Raw genomic sequence first — 22,685 nt, 5'->3', positions numbered from 1 at the left:
TGAATGTGAATTCTAATGGAGTGAAAAGAGGAAGAAATCAATTTTTTTCCAAGATTTTTAGATGGGATAAGCCCAAAGCATCTATCATTAGAATAGCTCTGTACAGACATATATCAGATAGGTCATGGAATACTGCTAATGTTGGCTCACATACCTGAATCTGACCATTTCTTATTGACTGTATGGCTATCTTCATATAGGTGGCCAAATCTACTCTTCTTCTCCCTGTCCCACCATCCTCCTACCCCGCACTGTGCCCTGCTAAGGAGATGATGAACCCCAGCTGCTAATCAGAACCTCCTTTGGCTTCCCCCACTCTCCATGTTTAAATGGTTGGCTGAAAGCCCTTTTGCATCCCTCTGTCAAGAGAGGATGGTTTGCAGTTTTGTGGATAACATCATACTAGTCACTGCTGTTGTGTTTAAATGGGGCTGTTGGGTTTAGACGGGACTGCTGGGTGAGCCCTATCATGAGAAACTCTCAGGTCTGTGTTTCCAGACATGATAGAGAACAAAGTTCAGACGGTGTGAGAATGCGTGATCAGAGGCTGTCTTTTATAGTGGCGGTGCTGAGTCTTGTGATGAAAATGAGTAGAGGTGTGCGATGTGTCCATGTGTTTTGCCCACAGGTTTTGTATCTCAGGAGTGCTGCCTCTTCTCTGAGTCCTTCCCTTGATTCTCCTCTCCCTTGCCACCCAAATCTCCTATTCCTCCTCCCTGAAGTCTAGAGAGCACATAATTAAGCAAGTAATTTGGAAAAAAAGTGGCCCACTCTGGCTAAGCAAATGACAAAACAGACCACTAAGAGACTCAGTCAGAGCACTTTCAATACTGCAGACAACCACAACCCTCCCCTAGGAATGGAAAATTAATGACACTCATTGAATGTAGAAAAATGCTTTTAATATGGCAGAAAGATTATTGAAAACCAAAGGAAGTTGGATATCAACACCAGTAGAAAATAACACACTTTAATACCTTAATTGTAACTAATTACCCACAAGTTATCTGTGTATCTCAAAGTAACCTGCTCTTTACAAGTCCATACAAGACACTGAGTATTATCTGGATGAAGTGGCTGTGCCTTGAAAGCTGGGAGAAATGGTGTAGAAAGGCATTGTTTGCTGTTAATGCCATGGCAGATAAAGTCTTCCTTGTGGTTGCATTTGAGACAGAGCTTTTTATGCTGCATGATTCTCAGCAAAATTCACTAAAACTCATAAATGTTTCTTCTTTCCATTTCCCCACAACAGCTGATGATCCGATACATTCTTGCTGATGCTGTTTTTATCTTAATCTTTAATTTCAAAGATAACAACATCACAAATCTGCTGTAATGAGGAATGAGAAAGGTATTCAGGGCATGAAGATACAGGAAAAGGGAAGGGTTTCTTCCTTGTTCTTCTATAAATTGAATATATTGTGGCATCCTGAAGCGCGCCAGTGCTATGTGGGACAAATGATGTCTGTACATTCAGTACAAAGCTGTAACTATTTCACTTGCCCCATAGAAGAGATTTTTAAAATCTTTATAAGTCTGTAATGCAGAGTCCCATAGAAGAGAGAGACAGGTTTTATCTATTAACTGAAGTGAAGCTTTTTCACTTTTAATGTGGTTTGTGGTTTTATAAAGGACTCTGATTCAGTATTAATATATTCTGTGATGCTAAAAGATAGATTTGTATCTCCATAGCCTGACATCTGACAATGTCTAGACAAACTTTATGCCCTTGATAGCTTTTTTCATTCAGTGACTGGAATTTGATGCTTGTACTGCATTGATTTCAAACTAATTGTGGCCCATCATAACTCAATTTGTATTTGTTTACTCGGTAGCTTCCTATAAGGTAAACGGTATAATTTTTTTACTGATTCTAATAAAACCTTTATTTTCAAATTTTATGGTTCTGCAAGATGTTTTTGTTTTTGACTGAGGAGAGAAAAGAGCCTGGGAGGCTACTGAGAGAATCTTGGGATTGGAGTGAAGCTGAAGAGCAGGTGAAGGGGGGCCTCAGGTGCAGCCCTTCCAGGAGACGAGAACGCAGGGCCAGCCCTTTACCATGCGTGGTGTAACAGGATGAGAACTGGTGAAGTGCAGCTCTTGCAGGACTGTAAAGGATGGGGAAAGTGTGAGCAGAGGAAGGTAAATAATGTGTTGCTTCCTTTGAGCCCTCATCAGCATTTCAGATTTCAGTGTTCTTCCAAGGACTGCTGTGAGAATGGAGCGCATGGCGGCTCTGGGCTGTACTGACCATGCAGTAGTAGAGTTCACACTCTTGAGTGATAGAGGACAAGCAAAAGTAAAATGAGGTGTCTTCATTTTAGGAAAGCCAGTTTCCAGCTTTTCAGAGAGTTAGTCAACAAAACCCCCTGGGAATCTGTCCTCAAGGACAAGGGAGAGGAGCAGAGCTGGCAGATCTTTAAGGAAGCTTTCCCTAGGGCACGAGAGCTTTCCATACCCAGGTGTAGGAAGACAGGAAAGGAAGGCAATAGACTGATGTGATAAGTGGTGTCCCTCAGGGGTCAGTACTGGGACTGATGATTTTTCATGTCTTTATCAATGACATCAACAGTGGAACTGAGTGCACCCTCAGCAAGTTTGTGGACTACATCAAGCTGTGTGCTGTGGTCAACACATGTGAGGGACAGATTGCCATTCAGAGAGACTGAGATAGGCTCAACTAGTGGGCCCAGGTGAACCTCATGAGGTTCAACAAATCCAAGGACCTGATCTGTCCTTGGGTGTCCCTGTTCATTGCAGGGGAGATGGACTAGATGGTCCATTGAGGGTTCCTTCTAACTCAAAAATGTCTATGATTCTCTCTCATTTGCCAAAATCCGGTGGGCAGCTTGCTGTGCAACGGAGACAGAAGAAAAAATATTTTATCTCTACCTTGTGAATACAGCTTATGCTCTATGGGAGCTGACTTCACTTCATGTTTCTGTGTGTTGTGGGAGCCCTGTGCTATATGTGCTGTGCGGTTGCCTCCACAGCCAAAACACAAATGCAGCGCAGGCAGGGCAGTCTGGGCAAGTCCATCAGCCGAGCTTGTTAGTGCACACTGTAGTGGGAACTGAGTAGAAACAAGTATCTTGGTGAATGTTTTAAGCAACTCCACTCAGACTTGGCTAGTGTTGTCACGCCAGGGAGAAATCCAATGGGACATACACATGTTAAATCTTCACTCAGACCAAAGGTATTCCCTCTAGGGAAGAAAACGGGGAGTAGATGATCTTAGAGAGGACAAGCAGCCTAGACTGTATCCATGGAGTACAGCCCCAGAAAGTGCTTAGGATTCATTTCTTCACTATCTCAAACTGCTGTTCATCATTACAGCTTTTGCTGTATGATTTTGAAGATGTGAATAGTTGGAATAAAAGACACAGAACTCATCTGGCTCCCATTCACTAAGTTAAATTCTCTTCAGAAAAAAAAAAAAAAATAAAAAAAAAAATCACTTGTTTGTTGCCCACATCTGCACTTGCCATCTTACAGCTGCTGCTGTAAAACTGAAAGCAGGAAGATGAGCCTTTTCCCTTGTATGGTGGCAACCTTCTTGCCTTCCTGATCCTGGATATCATCTTTGTTCTTTGTCCCATTTTAGATAGCTTATATCTCAGGATCCCACTTCTCCTACAGTGGTCTCCATTCTAATTTTACTTCTGCCCCTTGGCCTTGTCCATGGACAGGGGGATGTCCCACATGCTCCACAGAGACCAATTTTTGTTTGCTGCATTCCTACATCTTGCCTGAGGATTTGTGGTAGTCACAGGACACGTTGCTGTTCTTGGTCATGCCCTTAGGGCACTGGTCACAATCCTATCTAGTTTCAGACCCCATAGACCTCCGCAAGGTGGACATGGTACTGAAGTGGTAGAGTCTTAATCACAAAGGAAAACGTGATGGAAAGATGCTTACTATGCACTCTGAGTAGGTCCATTACTCCTAGTTCCAGCTGGGACGTCAAGTGATGCTATCTGAGAAAGATAATAATTCACCTAATTGACAGTGCCATGCTAGCTACTGTATTTGATTAAGATAAACTGTTCAATGCTAGGATGATTGAGCCAGGTAATCTGAAAGTATGGTGAACAGAGGTAAGAGTGTGCATGAAGCCTGGAATTATGCATGAAAAAGGATAGCAGCATTCAGGGAAGAATACATGCAAAGACAAACAGAGGGAGATTGAGTAAAAGAGTAGAGAGGACATTCAGTGTCTGGTCTGGTATGAGCTACACTGGACTAAATATGAGCACCCTTCAACATGGGAGCTTCTACTCTGTATTACAATAGCGAACTCATAAATATCTCAGTATAACTTCATGCCCTGATTCCATCAGTGGCAGCTTTATAAGAACACTCCCTTCTTTGCTGAATCAACTTCACTATTTTGTGAAAGATTTAGGGGAGTGGTCAGTGATTGTGCAAACTTCTGTATATGTGATTACTGTACATCCAGTTTTACACTGCATTTATCACACATTTTGTAGATCAGCAAGGTTCTGCAGTCATCTACTACACTCAGAAACACTTTGGCTAGCTGCAGCAGCTCCTGTGTTACCGAGGTAATTTATACACAATTTGCCAAGTTACTCAGTTTGCTCAAGAGGAAAACATTTTGGAATTCACTCTTGAAGATGCAGTTTTAGAACTGGCCTAAATTAGTTTAAGACTTCTCTGCTAGCACAGGTGGGAGGCCCATGTCTAGAAGAACTGAGAAGGGGAAAACTGCCCTCATTTATGGCAGAATGACTCAAGACAGGGTAGTTTCATCACTTCTCTATGCTCTACTGGGAAGAACAGATTTGCCTTGTTTGGCTTTGTTTACACCATCATTCACAGTCAAAGCACGAGAAGACTTCGTTGACATTGTGTTCTACAGACATAGAAATAATGTGTACTTTTCTGTTCTGTTTCTTTTCCAAGCTTTCAGGTAGAATTTCATTTTATTATCGTAAGTGCACTTGATATAATATCTTGATATTTTGCTACATTGGTCTTTGTCCCAGAGGTTCTTGTCTGATCAAAATTCTGCATGAGGCAAGTGCTCTTTTATCTGTGTGCCATTTATCACAGATGGAGTTCCTGTTTAATTAGATGCATTAGTGATGTCCCTTAAGAGATTTTTAACGTTGTCTATTTTGCCTCTGAGCACAGCTTTTACTTTTATGTTGTATCTGAAATATCCTTTGCCAACTATCATGGCTATACGATGGAGACAGAATGAGTGATCATATGAATTGTTTTATTATTTTTTTTTTACATTGTGTCTGCCAAATAGAATTAAAACTGATTTTTCTTTAAGAAAAAAACATATATCAATACTCCAGAATTTAAAATGCTGGATCTGTAGCTGAAGTGCAAAGCAGGGTAGCGAAAATCTGCCATTTGTAAATAACTATTTTTTGGCTAGCAGAGGTAAAAGCACTTAATGTAAGCCTATGTGGCTAACAGTTGAAGGCTTACATGTTTGACTTTATCTTCCTATAAATGCTATTCTTATAAAAGACATCATTTTAAGTGTATTTTGTACACTTTGCATACTCTGAAACTTTCCCCAAAACTATGCTGAATTCCCACTGTTTTTTGTAAGGAACTGACTAAAGCTACAACTTTTAAGAGGAGAGCAAAGTTGTATTTTAGCTATCAAAAAACTTGAAGAGGAAAGTTTTTTTGTGTTTTTTTTTTTAATTATTTTATTTTATTTATTTTTTAGTATTTTATAAGGTATGATTAAATAACACGCGATTCATTTTAAGCCTGAATCTTTCAATCCAGTCTGATGTGAAGTCTGACTGAATGCTTTCTGACTTCCTCCTTGCAAGATAAAACAGCATCTCCAGGAAATGCAATACAGGTCACATGGAGCCATCCTGTCATGCTGCAGCAGAACACCTTCTGCATTAAATGCGGGCTGACTTCACTGCATTGTTCCAACCTGAAGCTAAAGCCTTGTTGCAGTGACACAGTCCAACTGTAAATTCCCTGTTTCAGTAAGAAGTTATGTTTGGCAGGGTTACATTTTAATACATTATAAAACTGGAAGACCCCTCTAGGTGAGAAATATTTTCCTACTAATTCAGCATTTTCTTGCAAATGTAGTAGATAAAGCTTGTTGCACAGAATCATCATAGAATGGCTTGGATTGGAAGGGACCTCAACGGTTATCAATTTCCAACCTTCCACAGATTGCTGTACCTCCTGGAAGTTGTCAATGCTGGGACCAGTGCTCCTTTGAGTTTTGGAACCCTTGGCTGTTGACTTTATGTACTTAAGTGCCTTGCCAATGGTTGCAAATTATATACTGGATACAGGAAAGTGCCCTGGGGATGGAGATCAGGATGGAGGACATGAACCAGAGGGTCCACCCTGAGTGCTCAGATCAAAAGGCAGCGCAAGTGACACCAATTTAAATCTGTCCACTACTAGGCATAACCTTTATCCTCAATTAAAAATAAATAAATAAGGCATTTGTGCATCTTCTGATATTCACTTTATCTTGTAAACTGACTGTTGTATGAGCAGGATGCTGAGAAAATATAAGCCAAGATGAGAGTTATCAAGACAGAATCTTGTATTCTCCTGGCACTCAGCACTTCTCCAGCATTACAGGCAACAGGATGATGAGTTGTCTGATTTATTCATCCTACTTGTCTTTCTCTCACATAATAAATACGTACATGTTATCCATGGTATGCCTGCTTCTATGACATGTAAACTGACACACCATTACTTTTTATTACCAACAGAATTTATGGTTGACAGTACACGCACATCATAAACTGTAGTTTTACATCTGTTTCAATTTTGGCTTCATGAAATAGGGACCTCTTAAGCAAAACCTGTAAATGACCTGACACAGCTGGAGGTGCATACTTTAAAATACATTACAGAATTTCAGTACTGCAAAGACATTGGCACCTGATACAACAAGGATTATTTAGGCTTGAACTCCTTTCTGAAGGAGGATTAGGGAAATTAATTGAATGGTTCACTATAGACAACCACCTATATATGCATGGAAAAATGCAGCAGCGCTGAGGAGAACAAACAGAATACTCTTTCAGGAATTTAAGTTGCTGATTGAATGCTTTTCCAATAGACAACCAACTTCAAACTGATGATGAATCCCACATGAAAGGTAGTAGACACTAGAGCAGTTGGCTTAAATGGCAGGTGTCATCTTTAATTCATGGCAATGTATTTCTAGCAACATAGCTGGTGTGTGTATGTGTATTTATATAACTAAGAACTACAGTGTTATGAAAACTTCTTGGTTTGCTTTAGTTAGGAAAGGTATTAAACTTAAAAAGTGGGAAACCCTGTTCACTTGAAACTATAGGTCTGTCTGCTCTCCAAAGGAAGAACAAGGTCTCCCAGAAAGCTATTGGATTTCATCTCTTAATATAGAAATCCTGGTTCGTACTCTACAATAGACTTCCACTATGACCCTCATGACCATAGCTGCCTAGTTATAACTACACTGTTTGACACCATACTAAAGCATATCTGATGGCGCACAGAACACCTAACATGGGGGCTTGGAGGGATGTATGTGATTGATTGCTTGTATTGTGACTTTCTAGCCCAACTGACATCCAAAATTATGAAATTTACCGCTTTTAAACATGTCTTGCCAGATTCTTATCCACTACCCTTGGTTACATTTATCTTTCCACTCACCAATCAGTTTTCTTTCTGTAACCCATACCCATTCTCTTGACACAGATGAGTGATCCAGTTATGTCCTTTTTACTCTGTGAAAGCACTGAAGAAACACAGCCATGCCTCTAAATGGCTCTAGCAAGGAGCCTTACACATCAGCAACCTCCATTCTCCTCTCTTTTAGAAAACACTGAAGTGTTTTTTCAGCTTCTGCTGCTCCTTGAGTTTCAAGCAGTTCCTGCAGCAGCCTCAGCTGAGACATCTGTAGGAAATGTAGGGGCATCCTCCTAATTCTTTGTTTCTGAGCTTATCCAAAACCACTCCATCCTGAACTGCTATGCAGACTAGTTGCTTCTGGTAAAGTGGGAAAGTGAAAATACCTTGTAGTGACAGCACCCTTCTGCAATACAACTGTCCTATTCATGTAAGCCTGTTCTTCCTGCTGCAACAGCCCTTGGAAACCATCCCCATGACCCCACCAAAAGATTTCAGGATTATCTCCCTCCTACAGTGAGACTCCATGGGCAGCCCTTATCACAGTAACCTAGTTTGTTCTGGTATCATGCTTTCCCTAGAACAGGGAGGGAAATGTGTTAACAAGCAAGTATCCTCACTCCTGCCTTGACAGATGAGGCCAAACAGGACCTCATGCATGTCGCTTCCTGAACAGCAAGGAAAACACGTGTACAGTTTTTGAGAACCTTTCTTTTTTTTTCCTCTTCTCTTTGAGGATTCACTGGGTTCCACCTGAAAGCTGCCCTTTTGCCATTAATGCATATCTTGATGATCCCTTTTATAACATTTTGGAGTCTGAGCCTAGAACTTAAGCTAAACAAATGCCACCTGTGTAAAGATGAAGTTTCTGATTCAGCCAGCACTGAGTTACCTGAAGTGCAGTGGTATCACTGCAGGTGTTTCACCTGCTTCTACTTCTGTTGGCGTTGATCCTTGAAAGCAATGAAACTGCTTCTGATAAGTTCTTTGCAATACCAGGCAAAGTATCATAAGTACCAACATAAAGGAAAAAGCAGACTCACCCAACTGGTGAAGAAAGCCTCTAACTATATAACATTCCTTCTCAGAAAATAGCCTTCATCCAGAAAACATTCTCTCTTGAGAGGCTAGCTCTTAAATGAGCCCAGGGTCCACTCCTTTTGATCACCTGGGAAGCACAGATGAATTTCTTGCTCTGGTGCTCCCTGGGCCAGCCAGTGTCTTCACTAGGTGCTCAAACAACCATCAGTTCTGGCCTTTATGTAACAGTTTCCTTACAATAGGTCAGAGAAAGCAAATGCTTGTCTTGATGCCAGCATTTTTACAGAACGCATAAGCTGGCCCGAAACCACTGCAGTGAGTCTGACTGCTGAAAGCAAAACTCCAGACAAGGAAAAGCTCACCTGCCAGTGCAAGATGTTACTTATATATAGCACTGGAGGACTTCTGCAGTGCTCTGTGGCTTGGCTGGATCTCAACAAGATAAATACTCATGCTGTTGCTGTATGCTTGATATGACAAAATGCTGATGCAAAAGGAAAAAGTTACTGGACAGGCAGAGAGTAAAGTGGCATAATATATTGGGTTGTTCAAGGTCAGCAGGCAGACAACAATTCCAAGTATGGCTAAGGAAGGCATTGAGTTTAATAATCAGTCATAAAATTGCCCGTTCTTCCTGATGCTTTATTTTGGGGAGTGGAATTTGATTTAAATGCTTTATTATGATAACCCTTTGGGACTATTTGGCCACCCTGCCTGAGGCAAGAGGTTGGAACTAGATGATCTTTGTGGTCCCATCCAACCCAAGCTATTCTTCTGTTCTATGTATGATTCTATGATTTTATGAATGAGGTGATCTTCAAACCAAGCCATCATTAGAGTTAAAAAAATAATATTAAAAAAAAAGTCAAATGACGGATTTTAGCCGAAGATTTTTTTTTCCAATGCTATGCTTCTTTCAATCTACTTTGAGCTATTTATGTGTTATTGTTGCTTTTAAAATTCACTGATTTTCCCTCAGAAGCCACTGAAAGCTTTCTCCCCTGCCCTCCCCAACACGTTCACATTTCAGGCTGATCTTCTGAACTTTCTTTTTACTAATTGAGATAATTGAAGCACTTCATTGGGAAGCATTATGTGTCTGTAGCTCCCGCCTCCATTCTTTTCTATCACAAATGTCCTCTTCATACTGAAAAAAATAAAAATAAAAAATAATAAAAAAAATAGATGTTCTCTCTAGAATGGTTTTAGGTAGAATATGTCACTAACTTACATGAAATGTTACATCTAGCATCATTGCCTAGTGAGTGGAGCTGGGAGGAAAAGCTGTTGTGAAAAGAAAAATAAATGTAAAACTGGCAGCATTGTCACTGGGATGGTAAATAGCACAATAACTGGATAGAGGACCAAGAAGCTGATACAAGAATATTCAGAAGAAATGCTTCTGTTCTTTCCAGTTCCCTGCACACCCACCGCAGCGCTGCCCCAAGCAGTGTCAGTTCAGGAACGACAGCTGTCTGTTGATAAACTTGTTCCCTTGGTAGTCACAAATTCATACATAGGCTATCAAATGTCACTGTTACCAGGTTTAATGCTTATGGGTCTTAAATGATTTCAAGGCAGCACAGGGATGCACTCAGTGTCATTAACATTCATGAGAACATATGTAATCAGCATATGTTTGATGGGGCTAGAAGCAAATTCAGGGGGAAAAATTCTTTTGCTGTTTCTGTTGAATGACCCCGTTGCTTTCTGGGGCTGGCAGAAACTGAGTGAAGATTTGTGTTTCCAAAAGGATTTAAAACTAAGCTGCTGGTGGATGAAAGGGGAGTTTTTCACATGTATAAGTACTTGGTCAAAAATAAGAAACAGAGGGTTGGAATAAGTGATCATCTCACAGGAAATTACCATTGCAGTCCCATTGATGCCTTTATTGTCCCAGATATACACACTCAGCCAGGAAAAGAGTGAAAGTAATGAGATGAACTTTGTGAGACAGACTTTGTGTAAGGAATTCCAGAAGAACATTATGAGTCTGAGCGAGTGAATGACAAAAGGGCAGAGGGGATTCAATACAGATGTGCACAGGAAAAACAATAATGAATTTGCATACACTGTTGTGGGCAATGAACTGGAACAAGGTTTGGGAGTTACAATGATTCCAGACAATGATTAGCATAACAGTCAAGAAAAGTCAGAAAAGGCTTGAATGTTAGAGGTGATTAGAAAAGAAACAGAGTAAAATTGTAACTCAACCATGTAAACTGACTGTGTGCTCTTATCTGAAACACCGCATTTTTATTCTCCTATTTCAGAATGTGTGAAATACATGGAAAAGCTCCAGAGACAGGCTACAAGACTAGTAAAAAAATATGGAATGCAATTTGTACAAGGAATGACCAAACTGACCTGAAAAAGGCTATCCAGGGGAATGAGATGCCATAGAAGTTTCTGAAATCATGAGTAGCATTGGAGAAACAGTTGATCAGTGTCTGTCTTACAAAAATGAAAGGCACTGAAAGAAACTATTCCACTGAAAAGAGAGTCCCATATTTTGGTTATTCGCATGTAAGCAAGTGGCAGGCACACTCACATGGACTCTCCGGGTTTTTGCAGAGTTCAAAAAGCAGCTGGACTAAACTCATGGAGGAAGAGCCGTTATATGTGCTCATCACTTCTGAGTCAGCAAGTCTTTATTCCTCAAACAGCTGCAGGGTGCAAAATGTTTGGAAATTATGTTACACACATTTTTAGTATTCTTTGGGTGTTGACAATTAACAGTGACAGAGCAGTAGAGGCATCCTGACAAGAGCCTGTTTGCAAAGAGGGTCTGTGTGAGGAGCAGCTGAGGAAGGGTAAGGAGGAAAGTACAAAGCAAGCAGGACTTTAGAGGCTGCTTGGAACGCCTAAGGTTATGCTGGTGTCTTGGTCTGTAAGGGTGAAGGATAAGCTACCTTAAAAGGAAACTGGCTATCTCACCTGGAGAAATAGATCCTTCAAGAGAAATCAGTGGAGGTTCTTTGTACATCCATTGCAGGAAAGGTGAATCTGCCTGGAAATTGGGAAGATATCTCCCATCTCTCCACGCAATAATTAGATATAAATGAATAAATAAAGAAAAGAAAGCAAGTTGGCATGAAATATCTCCTTTAACAAGAATGGCTTTGTTCTTTTTCTGAGCTCTTTACATGAACGATCCTGTATTTCAGTGATGACAGCAATCTGTTTTTTGTTTTTTTGTTTTTTTACCATGAGAGAAATCTCCACTTCATAAGCTGTTTTTACCCATGACAAGGTGTTTTGTGAATAGCAAGCCATTTATCATTAGAAGTGCCATGAAGAGGAATTAAAAACTCAGACTTTCAGCATTCTGAAGTGGAAGAATGGAATTATGGGTACTGATAAATGTTCAGAATGTCATGTATTTTGAGAAGAATGATTTATTTTATAGCTACTGTTTAAGGTCCTTGTAAGCTTTGCCTAAAGTTGTTTGAGGTCTGAGTCACATACAATGGAAATGACAAATAGTTACTGGGAAAAGATCATTATAGAATGTACTCCTAGCTGTAACTACCCAGCCTTGTAAGTAGTGAGGGGAGTCTACCAGAAGGAACCATAGCCAACAAACCTGAAAAATAAGAGTCAATCCCTTTGCCACTATCAGAAAATCTCCTGTCAGAGTGAGTTGGGTCTTTCAGATTTTTTTAATAGTCTGGCATCAGAAATGGTAATTAATGCTTCATCCAGCCTTCATCTGTATATTATTTCTGTAACTAACCTGGTGTGGCAGATAAGAAAACATGATGTCCAGAAACTGGAGCACAGGAAGCTCTGCACAAATGTGCGCAATCACTTCTCTACAGTGAGGGTGACGGAGCACTGGAACAGGCTGCACAGGGGGTTGTGGAGTCTCCTTCTCTGGAGATATTCAAGACCCGCCTGGACGCCTACCTGTGCAACCTGGTGTAGGGAACCTGCTTTGGCAGGAGGGTTGGACTCGATGATCTCTGGAGGTCCCTTCCAACCCCTACGATTCTGTGAATCTGTGATTCTGATTCTGTGATGTGTTCCTTGTAAGTAAAAAGAAATTGCAAACGGCTTGCCCAAAGCATTAACACCAAATGTGAGATTTAACAAACTGTGGATTGCCTGTGCCTTCATCCTGACTGGGAGCATTAGTGAGCATGCCCTTCCCCACCATGCCACACAGTGCTGCAGCTGCACGCACTCCCCACATGAAGCATTATCAGTAATGATAATTACTGCAAAGTGTTACCTTTAATATTCAAGATTTTTTTTTTTATTTTTTTTTTCAGTCAGTTCAGGAAATTAGGAGAAAAATTAATAACAAAAATAGACAAACAAAGGCAGAAGGCTAAGTTGTTTCGTTCTCTTTTCATAATATGCCAGAGAATTTGTGAGTTACCCAGGACTTATTTACTATTGATCTGCATGACCTTTTTTTGCACTTTTTTGGAGAAGAAGGAATCTATGAGCAGACTTGGCATGAACTGTGAGCCCACTAGTCTCCTAAAAGAACTGCAGGAGTTAGCAGTTATACAAATTAACCAGAAACACTTATGTGAAAAGGGACTTTTGAGATGATCTCGCCCAACCTGCCTGCAACAATCCCAGGTTGCTCGGGATTGTGTTTGTTTAGGTTTTGAACTACAACATAGGCGATGTCACAACCTCTCTGTATGACCACTCTCACAGTAAAAATAGAATTTTATTGTGTTCAGAAAACCCCCCAGCAGTAGCTTCTAGTCATGAGTCTCTGTATGTTTTGTGTCTGTCTCCTGGGGAACATTTGTTTTAAATATATAACCAGTTGTGCAGGTGTTTCAAATGTGACCACTTTGAGCTATATTTAGCTCTTGCATGCTTCTTCCAGCAGTAGGTGAGCAACTACTCTGTTGGTAGACAGCTCAGGAAGTAGTCAGACTGAAGAAAAAGCTCTTGGGGTTTTTACTCTAGGTGGATAGGCTACCACCTTATTTCCAAAGTTCTCTTATATAATTCATTTTTTTTTCCTGGAGATTGACATATGCATGGTATTCTAGGTAGGAAAAAAGCAATAGAATGGAATAGAATAGAATTGTTCACTTGGAAGACATCTACAAAGACCATCAAGTCCAACTGCCTAACCACTTCAGGGCTAACCAAACGTTAAAGCATATTAATGAGGACATAAACCAAATGTCACTTGACTAATGACAGTCATGGGGCATCAACCACCTTACTAGAAAGCCTGTTCCAGTGTTTGACCACACTCACAGTTTGGTCACCCTCACAGGAATTTTTCCTAATGCTCAGTCTAACTGACCTCATGAGTTTGTCTCATTTCCATGTCTTGCCATCCGTTTTCAGGAGCAGAGCCTGCTTCTCCCTCTGCATCCCCTCTTCATGAGGTGCAGAGGGTAGTGAGGTCAACTCTTGACCTTCTCTTCTCCAGACTAGGCAACCCAAAAGCCCTTCACCACTCCTCACAGAACATGCCTTCTAGCCCTCTTACCTGTTCTGTTGCCTTGCTCTGTATGATTTCAGGGATTTTATCACACTTTTTATATTATGGAGACCAGAACGGCATACATTATTCAAGATGAGGCTGTACCAGTGCTAAATACAGTTGGAGTATTGCCTCTTTTGACTGACCGATGGTGCTGTGTTTAACAGACTCCAAAATTCATTGTCCTGTTGTCTTCCAGGCACACTGCTGGTTCATGATGAGCCTGCTGTTAATCCACACCTTCAGGTCCCTTTCTGCTGAGATGCTCTCCAGCCACTCATCTACCAGTCTGTATATGTGTTTGGCATTATTCTACCCCAGGTGCAGAACCTGGCATTTTCCTTCATTGAAGTTCATGTCATTGATGATCACACAGTCCTCCAATCTGTCCTTCTGCAAGGCCTCTTGACACTTCAGAAAGTTTAGTGACATCAGTGAACCTGCTAAGTATGCATCCCCCTCCTTCATCCAGATCACTGATAAAAATGTTAAACAGAAGCAGTCCTAGAACTGTGGTCATCCACCAACCAGATGTATTCATGTACCATCTGAGTTGTTTTGTTGAGCCTCTTCATCAACAAGGACTGTGTGAACCTGTTCATCTTGCAGTTGGGCAGTTTGTCCAGAAGAATACCATGAAGGGCATTATCAAAGGCCTTGCTGAAATTCAAAAAGGTTATTTCTATTGCCTTCCCTTCATCCCCTAGTAGTTAACCTTATCAGAGAATGAGATTAAATTACTAAGACAGGCCTTTCCCTTGATGAGCCCATGTTGACTATGCCTGATAGTAGCTTTGTTCTTTAATTGACTTTTAATAACCCCAGGATAGTGTTCATAACTTTTCTAGATACTGAGGTTATGCATACAGTTCTGTAGTTTCTTGGGTCTTTTCTCATGCCCTTTTTATAAATGGGTGTAATGGCTAGTTCCCAGTCAGGAGGGACCTCCCAAGATTCTCATGAACATTAGCAAATTGTTTATCTTCTTTCTCTCAGAATGTTTTCATTTTATGAAGTCATATTTGATTTTGGTTTCCTTCACTGCTGAAACTAATGCACAGAGAAGTGATGATTGTAGCAGAAATGACTAATGATATACTCTACTGTCTTAGATTCCTTGCACTGATAACAAAAGTCAAAGTGATAATTTCACCCACAGCACAGTCAAGGCAGTACTACTTGGCGTAATGGTTTAAGTTCTTGCTTAGGCTCACATTACATCATTTCATGGCAAAGTATTCTTATTTTGCCCTGAGGATAGAAACCTGCTGCCATTTATGGTTTGCTGTGAACATTCACACTGATATAAAAGTGCTTCCTTGTGAAATAGGAAATTTTAAACCACTCTGAAACACAGCCTCAGAAATTCAGGTGTGATGTGCTGCTTTTGCTTCTGCCACTGCCAACTCAGTACAGAGGTGTACGGGTAGATTAATTCCTCTGAAATGTCAGGTCAAATTCAAGCAGTAAACTCACACAGAAGAGAGACATAACTGTTTCTTCCAGTGGCCAGGTCTTATCTTCTAAGCCTCTTCCCTGAACTCCCACAAAAACACTCTCAGCCTAGGAATAGCAACGTGCTTTTCTCTTGAGTCGTTCTGTACTGGTGAAACTTAGAGCATTCTGCTATATTGTACCTTAGACACAAAAGTTGTCCTTTGTGCCAGAAGTGTGGTATCATCTGCAGAAAAAATGTTGAGAATATGTATTACCCTTCAGTTTGAATATCCCATGGAATCAAAGTGGAGTTGGTGTCCCATTCATTTCTCAGAAGCTGCAAGGACCTTGTTCTCAAATGCTCTGATGAAAATATGAAAACTAATTGTCATTTACCTCAGGCTTTGAAATAACGGTACAAGTTTATTGAAGGGTTTGAGAGACCTTTGACTATTCGTGGTGTCATCAGTTGGAAAGGGTACAAAGAAAATCAGTTTTCCCACAAAAGTGAAAGGAAACTGAAAATACAGAGAGGCAGCACTGCACTACAAGTGCTCAGTGCTCTACTTTTTCCTTTTGATATCTGGGTATATAAGCAGAACCTTCAGGTCTGACAGGCAACATGACGTGAACTGAGTATTCTAATAAAATCCTGGATGAAGGAAAAGTGGTAAGGAGAGGAATGGTTTAGCATTTCTAGACCTTCTCTTGAATTCTGTCCAACTTAAATCTGTTAAAACTTAAAGCTGGGAAGTATTGGTAATGGTTGGACTAGGTGATCTTCTAGGTCTTTTCCAACCTGAAAAATTCTGTGATTCTGTGTTTCTGTTGCCTCTGATCACATAGAGAAACTTCACTGCAAGGGGCAGAGCACAGACCCACTGGACAAAGCTGGTTCTGGAGAAGAAGGTGATAAAGCATCTTCTGAAGCCTCAGTTTCACCCAAAAAAGTGAGTAAATCCCACCAAATCAGCTGAAAAGATCTATCCCATAATACCCTTAATCACAACCAGGAAACACATTTGCCAAATGCTTGGCTGGCCACAGGCATAGCCCCAGGTGACATCAAGGAGGGTCATTATGTACAGGCCCCAGCTGGATGAGAAGGAAGTTAGAAGCATTTGAATGAACACTTGGATTTGTGCTCCTTTTATTCTTCTTAGTTGCCCTTGCAACCTATGAGCAGTTTCTTCAACAGATCTTCTGATGTTGTACATTGTCTAGAGAAGAGTCTCTCTCAGCTGTCTCCCCATAGTACAGCATGGGGCCTTTAGGGGCTCCTGAGATTTCAGTAATCTGAAATGCACTGTGCAAAAATCTCCAAGTATACAGGAGTCCAGACGTTTTCTGCCCCCAGCAGATTCTCTGGGTTCCATGATTTAACCATATTTTGTGCTTAGCCTTTGACACATGGAGATATCTTCTGGTAATGGTGCTAGGCACAGACTGAACTCCTCTTTTTCTTTGGGACCAGTATGAGAGCCAGCTCTTATGAATGCTATTTCCAAAAGCACAAAAGTTGGGTTTAAGCTTCCGTTTATCATTTGTTTCAAAGATCTCAGCAAACAGTTCAGAAAAATGATTATCATCTGACCAAGGAAAACTACTAATTTAGTGGAGGAAAATATTAGAGTTTCTACACATGAAATGATCTGTCTTTCAGTAGCAAACCAGGAGGTTTCTGGCATTATTAAAAGAAAATTTCACTACAAATATTGCAAGTCTTGCATATAAGTGTTAATGTTCCAGAAACTGCAGGTGCATCTCACTCGGACTGCGGATGCTCATGCAGACCATGAAGATGATGTGGAATACTGATAAGAGAATTAAAATATTACTTAGTGCTTGTCTGCTGAGCTATTTGGGTGATGGATGGATCTGCCTCACATTACTCTGTCAGTTATCAGTCTTCATAACAAGGCATTCGGGGACCTGTGAATCTGTAGAAAACGACTAGAAGAGAGGGAATCAGTGTAAGAATTTGGTACATTGCAATTATTGAATTTGCTGTATTTATTGATGTGGAAAGGAGTTTCTACACCCAAAGGGCATATTTAATCTTAGCTCTTCTCTACCTAGAGCACTGACAAATACTTATTTTATTCCACAGTGCAGGAGGATAACATTCAATTTAATTTAAATAGCACTGACTTGAAGTATTTCAGCTTATTTTAATGCTAGTTGAGAAGCTATCATAGTCCTGCTTGAACAGCAAAGAAAGAAGATGAAATGTTGTGTTCTTGGTGTAAGTACTTTCCCTCTGATCTGGCAGAGTCGCTCTCTGTGAGCTGAGCCCTACACACATTTTCATGATCAGAGTGTCAAGCAGAAGGGACAAGAACTTGAAAGAAAGTATGTGGGCATACATTGAGTGCTTGTACAGCTGACCCTCACCTGCTGGTCACAAAGTATTTCCTTTTCTCTCCATTTTCCTGTGCTTTTTCTAGGATCTGAAAGGAGATGTGATATAAGGCAATGCTTTCTGGTATGATTGTTGCTATAATAGTTTAACACTGTTTGTAGATACACTGTTGTCACTTTCTCTCCAAGCTCTATACTGACACAAATGGGATATGGAACAGAGTCTGCAGTCACTGAAAAAGCTAAAATATATTTAACTCCTTGCAACTTCTGAAGAAGGACCAAAGGTGACGAGAAGTTCAAGACAACATTTCTTTTTGTGGGAGATGACAGAAATGAGCTTGGAGGCCTATGTATGGAGAGCTAGAGCAGTGTAGGGATCTGCCAAAGCTATAATCATTCAGGTGGTGGAGAGAAGACTTATTCTTTCACTGCAAGGGCACAATACCTGTAACCAGAGGGAGCTGACAGTGACTTTTGACTGTGTGGCCAAGAGACATGGCTCAGCCTGTATCCACATAATAAGAGTTGCTGCTCCCAAATGAAGGTGGCTGCATCTAAGCTACTTGTAAGCCACTCAGGAAAATTCCTATAATCTTCTGAGCCCAAGCCACATGCAACATTGGAATTGGACCTTGTATCCTGCAAGGTCACAGTGGAATGGAGATTTGGACAACGGGACTCAGATGCTAGGAGACAGACAGGTTGCCTATATTGCCAGTACAACCTGTGTACCTCTCAGTAGAAGCATCACTAATGCTTTCCAGGCCTAGTGTGCCTACTCTGGCCTTGTTTTCTTCACTTGCTGCAGCAAGAGACACCACCGAGAAATAAATGAAACAGTCTGTGACTGTCATAGTCATCATAAACACTGCAAAGGCAAGCCACACTGTCCCTTAGGCCTTATCTTAACAACAGTTGTCAGTATTGGTCCATATCCCTGATATGTGCCACCTTTGCCAGCCCCCCCCATCCTCTCATCACCCTACTGTATTGCACACTGACAACTGGTTTCTGGCTGTCAGTCAGGGTCTCTATTTGCCAACTAAACTCTTTGCTTTAAATTTATTTGAGCAACTCCTTCCCAATCATTATTGATGAATTCCTGCACTGCTCGTGATTCCTCTCTGAACTGCACATCCAAAGAGCTCTTTCTGAGCTGTGCTTCCTGTCCCACTGTAGGGCTGCCATGTGCCTCAGGCACAGTCCAACAAACTCTTCTTGGAAAAAGGATGGAGGCTGGGCTCCAAGCACCAGGTGAGGGCCTGTCATCTTCTTTCCTTCTGGCACCAGGAAACCATCTAGATGGGCTCTGGCTTTCCACAAAAGGTCTCCTCTTCAGAGAGCTCTTGTGAGGATATGTATCAAGGGAGAAGGGAGGCACATTTGGTACCATGCAGAACCTTTATTTTATTTTACTATCCCAAGGCAAAAGCTTGCAACAGTACTTCAAGGGGAAAAAACGTCTCAGTGATATACAGTGGTTCAGGGAAGTCCATTTCTGAGCCTTGTCTTCCCTGACAAGGAGTAGCCTGCCATGAGCCTGCTATGTCGTCCACAGGGTCTGAGCCTGCCATGTTGTCCACAGGGACTACATCTTCATCCAGGATGAAGCTAGATAACTGACTCTGGATATTATTAGAATGCATGTAAGGCTTAGAAAATTCATGGCCATGAATGGAGAAGAGGTGTTAAGAAACCTTCTGCGTTTGGAGCAACCCTGAGCAAAGCAGAGGTTCCCAATGGGATCAGCTGTCCTTGGCAGATGCCTGTACCCATCTGTGCTTGTTCCTTGCATGGACTTGGGACAGCATATTAATGGAATCTGGCTGCTGTTTGAGACTCTCCAGCAACTGCTGCTTCATCCAATGTAGCTAATGTAGCTTCTAAAAGTGACTGTAAAGCTGCAGCGTAGCCCCTGTCAGTGAAATCCCAGTCCCTGGGCTAGAAGGATCTGTTGAAAGTGCTTCCTCTTTGTCTGTGCCATTCTCTTTGTCTTCAGGGGAGGTGGGAGGAAATAGTCACAGATTATTACAGCAATTAGGCAATAAGAGGAGAAGGAGGAGGTAATGTGAGCCAGGACACGTTTTTGGGCAAAAATTACCTCCATTGATTCAATGCAGTTAATTGCTGATTTTCTCAACTTTTTGCTTAACAAATTTTACCATGTTCAATGACACTCAATGGGAAGCTGCAGGTATTACTCAGCCAAATAGAATGTTAATTTTCCATGATGCTTTTTGTCACTAGCACTGCTTTTCACAGAACAAATGTAAAATCTGAGAGGTCTAGGTTCACTTATTTGCCACAAAACCCTTGGGGGGGTGGGGGGGGGAAAGTGGGGAAGGTAGAAAAGAAACAAATATTTCCTGAATACACTTTCAACAACAGAAAAAAAAAAGAAAAGAAAAAAAAAAGAAAAAAACCAATTTAACAATAATAAAAAACAACAAAATGGACAAAAATCCCAAACCAGCCAAACTTTCTTACAGAGGACTTTCTACCTTGGATGGCTGTTAGAGGCCAGCCATGTTTATAGACAAAACTAATACATTTCATTAAAGCTACTGATATAAATCATTAGTAATGATATCATCTGCAGATCTTGCCTATTTTGTATCCTCTGATCATTATAGCTACAATAGCACAACTATTTCATCATTATGGGTAATATGCTCTGTTGGTGTTTGATCTTCCATCTTTTTACTTATTCTCTTTGCCTCCCTCTTGCCTACATCTTGTCCTCTCCTCTCTCACTCCCAAATTTCCTTCACTGCAGCACTCTTCATTCCCTTCCTAAAATGGGCTTCATCAAAAGCAGCTTGTTATCCCTTATTAAAATGATCAACAGTGAAATACTTGCGTGCTGTCTCTTGATGTCATAACTAGGTTTTAGATTTGAAGTCCTTAAGTAGAGATTCTATTGTCTCAAATCCACTGCTACATGTTGTCTCCGGACTCATCTTATTAGATAACTTCAATACCCCAATAGAATATATTCTCCACCCTACATAATCCATGAAATCTTTGTTTGCAAATGAAACTTGAACACTGCAGGCTGTATTTTACAAATGGGCCAGATTTCATTTGCTTATATAATTCACATTTGAACCAATGTTTTAGGCAGAAGAAAGGAATTAGGACTTTATATTTCTAAATTTGGTTCAGTCCCCAACATGCTGGACGTGTGTCATTCTGGCAAACTGTTCACATCTCTTATCTCTGCAATGCTTCTTCTTTGCTGCATAATGTCAACTTAGAAATTAACAACCTATATGTAAGAGTTTGCTGTCGTTGTCCCTAACTTGGGAAAGTTACTGCAGGAGTATTTAGGTATCAGTCCCAGTGCATTCTCAGGGGAGAAATGATAAACAAGAGAAAACAATTCCAAACTCTTGGTTGATTCTGCAAATTACAGCACACGGGGAGGCTGCTCCTGTGGCAGCAATTGCTCCAAGTCTTCCTATGTCATTTGACACAACCAGGAAGGTAGGAAATCGGTGGAGAAGAAAAGGGAAAACACTGCCTGACATATTGTTGGAAGATTGGATGCATTTATAAGTTTTGCTTGAGGAAGTAAATATCCTCAAGAGTTTCCATGCAAAACTCTCAGTGTTGTCAGTGTATCACAAGAAAATCTGCAACATTCCTTAGAAAATATGGATGGCACATACATGGGATGGCTCAGTCTGCCTAGCACTGTATCTTCTACCATCCAAAGATCCCTCCCAAATTACTTTTCTTTCCAGAAAGTGGAACAAAATCACCAAGTCTTTAACTCGTATTAAAAAGCATTCTGTTTCTTTCTGGCTTTGTGTATCAGCTTGCTTCACTGCAGTGTGCAAGCTGGATGACAGTTCTTTGGGGATTGTTTTATCATTTGGTTCCAGAAAGTTTAAAGATATCTGTATGTTCCAACATATATTTATATATTTTTATTCTTACTACTTAATAAATAACCCCATTCTGCAGATAAACCAAATCATTTCAGAAAAATGCTTTTGTTACTGAACAAACCTCACAACAGATACCTGAGAGAGAATCTTCCTCTGCATGCAAAGCAATCAGACCATGTTTTTACATGATGCACTTCAGAATCAAAGCTTTTGCACACTGATGAGCTGAACTGCATGGAGGAAAAGTGCATAATAATACCACATTGTTTAATTAATCTACAAGACAATACTAATTTGGCAATCTGTCATCTTCAAAGAACATCTACAGTACAATCAAAGAAGCTAAAATTACAAAGACTAAACAAGTCCTTATGGAGCATTCTGAGTTTATCCGGAGCTGACTGCACTGGGAATTGCATTAGGGCTGCCAGACTGGGGGTAGGTGTTAATGCAGTGAGAGTAATCCTGTTCACAGCACAGGCAGCAGCAGCAGCAATCGGAGAAGTGCAGCAGAACAGACCAAATCTTAACGATCTCCCTGAATGTCTGTTCAGGGATGTGTCTATCACACTGTTAGTTGTAAGTAGTGCTCTCCAAAGCATCGATGGAACTGTTTAAGTCAGTCATTCAGAAGGAGACTTTCAAAAACCTTATTCAACAAATTAATGGTTGCTAAGAATTTAATTTCTGCTGAGGTTGGTTCACGTCAGATTTCAAAAGAGAATTTTGTTAATGGACATTGCCAGTCGCACTTAAGTTATAGAGTTATATATCATTCTACAGATATTAAAGGGAGATCTTTAACCTGATCGCTGTGCTTTGTT

The sequence above is a fragment of the Excalfactoria chinensis genome, chromosome 1, assembly GCF_039878825.1.
Source record: "Excalfactoria chinensis isolate bCotChi1 chromosome 1, bCotChi1.hap2, whole genome shotgun sequence".
In the NCBI taxonomy this organism is placed as follows: Eukaryota; Metazoa; Chordata; class Aves; order Galliformes; family Phasianidae; genus Excalfactoria; species Excalfactoria chinensis.
This window is presented reverse-complemented; position numbering follows the sequence as displayed.